General features: G+C 36.6%; 1 pseudogene across 1 annotated transcript; it reads left to right on the top strand.

Annotated features, from left to right (window-relative positions):
* The first annotated feature begins 1,598 nt into the window (after positions 1 to 1,598).
* Positions 1,599 to 2,113, top strand: LOC308639905 (ADP-ribosylation factor-like protein 5A; annotated as a pseudogene). The gene has a single exon. The product of its transcript is annotated as an ADP-ribosylation factor-like protein 5A (transcript).
* Positions 2,114 to 6,549: the final 4,436 nt, after the last annotated feature.

Below are 6,549 nucleotides of genomic sequence, written 5' to 3'. Positions count from 1 at the left end.
GTATGGAGATTCTTCCGAAAACAGAAATGAGCAGAGCATGGTGGTGCATGTCTGTAATCCCAGCAACTCAGGAGGCTGAAGCAGGATGATTCCAAATTCAAGGCTAGCCTCAGAAATTTAATGAGGACCTAAGCAAGTTAGCAAGACCCTGTCTCAAAGTCTTTTTTTTTTTAAAGTGATTTTTTTTTTGGTACAGGAAATTGAACCCAGGGTACTTAACCACTGAACCATATCCCCAGTCTTTTTATATTTTATTTACAGACAGGGTCTCACTAAATTTCTTAGGGCCTTGCTAAGTTGCTGAAGCTGGCTTTGAATTCTCAAGCTTCCTGCTTCAGCATCCCAAGTCACTGGGATTACAGGCAAGCACCACTGTGCCAGGTTCAAAATTTTTTTAAAAAATTAAAAGTGGGAATGTGACTCAATGCTTAAGTGTCCCTGGGTTCAATCCTTGGTACAAAAAAATAAAAAGAGCCTAGGAATGGGACTACCATATAACTCAGCTATCCCACTCCTTGGTATATATCCAAAAGATCTACAAATTAGAATATTATAGAGGGACACAGCCACATCAATGTTTACAGCAGCTTAATTCACAATAGCTAAACAATGGAACTAACCCAGGTGCCCTTCCACAGATGAATAAAGAAAATGTGGTATATATAAACGTGGAATATCACTCAGCCTTAAAGAAGAATTAAATTATGGCATTTGCCAATAAATGGATGGAATAGGAGAATATCATACTAAGTGAAATATGCCAATCCCAAATCAACATAGGCCAAGTGTTTTCTCTGATATGTGGATGCTAATTCACAATAATGGGGGTGGGTGAATAGAGGTACTTTGGATTAGACAGAGGGGAATGAAGGGAGGGGAGGGGGCATGGGCGTAGGAATGATAGAATTAATTAGACATTACCCTATGTGCATATATGATTATACAACCTGTGTAACTCTATATCATGTACAGACGAATGAGAAGTTATACTCCATTTTTATATGATTTGTCAAAATGCATTCTACTCTCATGTATAATCAGAACAAATAAAAATATATTTTTAAAAATATTATCTTTAAAAATTTCTCCACATAAAGTTTATTAAAAATATAGTCCTAGGGCTGGGGTTGTGGATCAGCAGTAGAGAATTCATCTACCACATGCCAAGTCCCTGGGTTTGATCCTCAGCACCATATTAAAATAAATGAATAAAATAAAGGTATTGTGCCCAACTACAACTAAAAAAATGAATATTTAATTTTATATATATATATCTCCTAAAGCGGCCGGCTGGGAGGAGCTGGGGGATAACAGTGGCCCAAGATTTGGTCACAGACAACTCAGTAGCAGTGTCCACAAGCCAGGCAAGTGCCGCAGCGGTATCGGCACGAGCAGCAGCAGCAGCAGCCGGACCTCAAGAATGGCAGGACGGCCTGGGTTTTGGCCTCCCTCCCATTCCCTGGAAGCAAGCTGGTGGCCAGTGTGGGAACAGCAACAGCAGCAAAGACAGAGGCTCCAGTGCATGTCTCTCTACCCTTTAGCCTGAGCCAGGGGAAGCCAGGTGGCCAGGGTGGCTGGAGGAGGTCCACTGCCTGAGAATGGGAATTCTCTTCACCAGGATATCAAGACTGTTCAACCATCAGGAGCACAAAGTTATCCTTGTTGGATTGGCTAATGCAGGAAAAAGTACCATCCTTTACAAATATTCTAAATGAAGTTGTACATACATCCCCTACAACAGGAAGTAATGTGGAAGAGATAGTGATTGATAATACTTGTTTCCTAATGTAGGATATTGGTGACCAAGTATCTCTTCTTTCTTCCTGGAATACTTATTATACTAACATGAAGTTTGTAATAGTAGTTGTGGGCAGTACAGACAGAGAGAGGATTTCTAAATTAGAGAACTCCTCTACAAAATGTTAGCACATGAGGACCTCCAAGATTACTGATCTTTGCTAATAAACAAGATGTTAAAGAATGCATGAGTGTAGCAGAAATCTTCCAGTTTTTAAAGCTAACTTCTATTAAAGATCATCAGAACAGCATCCAGGCATGCTGTGCTTTTATGGGCAAGGGATTACGCCAACAACTTGAATGGATTATGTCATAATTTTAGATTAGAAGATTAGATGATCTCTACTAACCTCTTCTCATAGACTTTGTATAAACAATGTGCTGGATTTTACCTGAAAGCTGCAAAAAAATAATGGTTTAGATATATTTATAATAAACTGATTTCAATTTTTTTCTATAAGAAGAAAAATTAAGACCACTTATTTGAAAGCAAGATGAAGCCTCGCCTTCTAATTTGCTTTCTCACTAGTTCCTTCCAAAGTACTTTATTAAAGCTGTGATTGACATTTTTCATAATGAATCTTCTCAGGACAATGTACAGGCTGTAGTAAATACAAAGGGAGGGGAAGTTTTGAACTTTAAGAACTTTATTATCAGTATATCCCTTCCCAATTGAATGTTATTTTCTTCTTGTTCCACTAAGTCAAAATACAAATCAGCACAGATACTGTTTCCAGTATTTTGAATGTCACATTACTTATGAAAAAGAATTATTTTGTTTAAGGTCGTGTATGTATTATGTATATAGCTCAAGTTCAAGTTAATGGCATTTATTTATTTTTAAGAAGCAAATAATGCAAAAATTAGTAACATCCTTAGTTATTACCCTAATGAGATAAATACTGGCATTGATGTTAAGTATCATACTTTCCCAGTATGTTCTCTGTATGGTACTAACCAACGTCACCCCTCCCCCAATCATTGAGCTGCTCTTAAAAAAATAACAGGAAAAAGCTTGACATTGTATACCCACTTTTCTTGATCAATAACACAAAGAAATATGTAATCCAACTGAGTGAAATATCTGTCAAATTCTTGGCTTGACCAGTTGACAGAATTGCACAATGAGCATTTATCAGATTATTCCTTGTATTGGTCTAAATTACTGAATAGATTGTTAATCCACTTATCAATCAATCATAAATTGTGATTAAAACTATCAAGTGATTTCTTCTTAATTAAAAACTATTTTGTGAAACATGTCTACCCAGAGAGGTAACATTCTATAAATATTATTAAATAATTTGGCTACAGTCTTTTTAAATATAGAATTATGTATGTCATGCTGTAAATATGAATTTGAGAGTAGAAGTAAGGCATAAACATTTTGTAAGCAACATTTAAAATTTTTAATTTGCAAATTTCTTATTTCTTTTTTTAGGTGATGGAATACTTTGAGTTTTGTTTCTGTAAGTTTTAATAATGGCAATTTTTTAATGCTGTTGGCTGAAAAACTGATTGGTATACGATATATTAATTTGTACTAAGAAATAACTTGGCCCAAAATACCTTTAGTTCTCTTAAGATTTTTTTAATGTGTAAAAAATCAAAGGTATTTTTGTCATAATTGTAAACAGAATTATCCTGTGTTAAAACATGTACTCTATTTGTATATGTTTTATGCCCTTAAAATTTGAAGGTTAATCCAAACTGGCATGTTTAGAATATTCAAGAAAAGAAATAAATACTTTTAATACCAATCTTAAATTTCATAAATATTTGGTAGAAATAATAAGAAATAATACGATATAATATAGGCATTGACAAAAATGAAAATTTCATTCTATGAAATATAAAATTCTCAGGATCTAAATCCAAGTTGGGTGTGGTATATCAGTGTTAACTTTGAATGTTTCATGTTTTCTATTTATGATATAATATTTAAATTGCAAATATAACATTAATATTTGTCATGCTTTTACAAAAGTAAATCCTAAATAACTAAACTTTGTTGATATGTACTCATACTTTTGAAATTACTTGTTACATATTAAAAATGCCCTTTAAAATCCCCCAAAAAATATTGTCCTACAATGCTTTCCATTATTTTCTATATAAATAATTCTAATTAAAATAAGCTTTTAAGGCTTTTGCAAGAAATAAGAAGCAAGATAAAGCACAATAATTTTAGAAACACTTAATAAAGGGGTTATTAACAAACCTGAGGGCATGGTATAGAGAACTAACAGAACATCATGTCTTACCTTGGGGCCAATAACATTGCAGAGAGGTGGTGACCACTTCCAGACCTAAAGCAATGAGGAGGGAAAGTTGTGTATGTAGGCCAACCTCAGGGACACTGTGACATGGTCAAGGTACACAAATTAGTGTGTGGCAATCTGCAGGAAAGGTGTCAGGGCAAGACAATAAGTAAATAGGGATAAATCTCTATAAAATCATTTTCCTTCCTCTAATCTATCACCAGAAATCAGAGACCAAGGAAGCCCATGGAATTTATTTATAATAATGAGCCTCTCAAGCAAGGTGTGTAGTTGATATTCAAACAGAGAAGCAGAACCAATGGGAGACACATCCAATACATACACAAATCACTTCTCTGTGAGTGTGAGTATGTGAGAATGTGTGAGAGTGGGAGAGTGGGAGAGTGAGAGTGTGAGAGTGTGAGTGAGTGAATGTGTGAGTGAGTGTGAGTGTGTGTGTGTGAGTGTGTGTGTGTGAGTGTGTAGGGGGTTATTACAAGGAGTTTCCTTACCCAATCCATTGTCAGGCTGGCTGGAAAGTCCAAACTCCATGGGGCATGCAATCAGGAAGGGAAGATCACAAGAAGGTAGACTCTCTCAATCAGGAGCTGAAGAGATTGAAGGAAGCTCCAGGGAAAGGCAGAGCAGTTGCAGACTCAACCACTACCTCAGGCCAACAGTCAGCAAACAGCCACAACAGCGTGAAGATCCCTAGATGGAGAGATGTTGAAAGGCTTCCTTCCTTTCTTTCTGCTGCTTTGTGTTTCTGTTCTCAGGGGGCTTAGCCTTCCTTTTAAAGGGCTTCCATTGGAATAGGCCAGGCCCTAACAAAATCTGCCTTTTGACTTACTCAACAGAAACTGATTAGAGACTTTAATTACAACTGCAAAATACCTTCACAGCAGTATCTAGGTTAGCCTTTGATTGAATAATTCAAAGAAGGTGTGTTTTCGAGAAAAGAGCTATTGCCTCAGGGAATTCCCCTTAGCAGCTCACAGCAGAAATTCTGGGGACTGTGGTTCAACCTAGCCAAATTGACATGTTTCATGAACTATCTTTTGGGGCATAGAGCAGGATGTTAGAAGGGTGAAGTCACCTGGAGAAGCAAACAGAAGATAACCAGCATGAAACACATGCTTATCTTTTTTTTCCCAGTGCTGAACCCAGGGCCTCATATGCTAGGCAAGTGCACAGCATTTAGCTATATTCCCAGTCCCTTATCATTTCAATTGACAAAATGTTCATATAGTTGTGGTTACAAAATGATGTTTTGAAATATGTGTATATTGTGGAGTAGCTCAAAGTTAGGTATTCACTGGAGGATGTCATATGTAATTACATTTGTATTCCCAGTTAAAAGATGGTTCTTAAAGATAGAAGGACTTAAAAATCAGCATACTACAGTGACAAAGCCACATCAGGGTTTATAGCAGCTCAACTCAACAGCTAAACTATGGAACCAACCTAGGTGCCCTTCAATGGATGAATGAATAAAGAAAATGTGGTACATATACACAATGGAATATTATTCAGCCTTTAAAAAGGATTTTTTTAAAGGTAAATAGAAGGAGCTGGAAAAATATCATGCTGAGCAAAATAAGCCAAACCCAAAAACCAAAGGGCGAATGTTTTCTCTGGTAAGTGGATGCTGATCCATAATGGCAACAGGGGTACGAAAGAAATAAAGAACTTTGGATTGTGCAAAGGGGAGTCAAGGAAGGGGAGAGGGGGTGGGGATGGGAAGGATAGTGGAATTAGATGGACACTATTACCCTATGTAATGCATGGTTACAGTACCTGTGTGATTCTGAACCATGTACAGCCAGAGGAAGGAGAAATTGTGTTCCATTTGTGTACAGTGTGTCAAAATGCATTCTACTGTCATGTATAATTAGAACCAAATTTTAAAAAGATAGAAGCATCTATTTTTTTGGCATCTATTTATTTATTGGCCAGGTTCCTTCTTAACATAACTCATTGCTTTAGTTAAGTACTTATTTAATACTTTAATGCAGGAACTTAGGAGGAGCAAAAAAGGAAAAACAGGCATAAATACACACATATGTTAAGGGGATGTATCATACCCTTCTTTCTTTTTGGGTTAAAGAAAAACCCCTTTATAATCTATATCTTCTTCATAAATAAAAAGGAAACAGAAAAAAAAACAAATGGTTTTAATCTGGTTCGTATGTGCATCTTCTCTTTCCATATATGTTTGCAAAATATCACAGTCCACTGGCCAAGTATCTAAAAGAAAAAGATACCAGGAAGGAAAAAAAATATTAACAAAAGAGCAGCTAAGGAGGCTGGGGCAGGAGGATGGCGAGTTCAAAGCCAGCCTCAGCAAAAGCAGGCTGCTAAGCAACTCAGTGAGAGCCTGTCTCCAAATAAAATACAAAATAGGGCTGGGGATGTGGTTCATTAGTCAAGTGCCCCCCTCAAAGAAAGAAAGTTCAAGAAGGTGGCTTTGGACGGCGTGAGGCGGCCATCT

Source organism: Spermophilus citellus (assembly GCF_964194105.1).
Source record: "Spermophilus citellus genome assembly, chromosome: X".
Classification (NCBI taxonomy): domain Eukaryota; kingdom Metazoa; phylum Chordata; class Mammalia; order Rodentia; family Sciuridae; genus Spermophilus; species Spermophilus citellus.
This window is presented reverse-complemented; position numbering and strand designations above follow the sequence as displayed.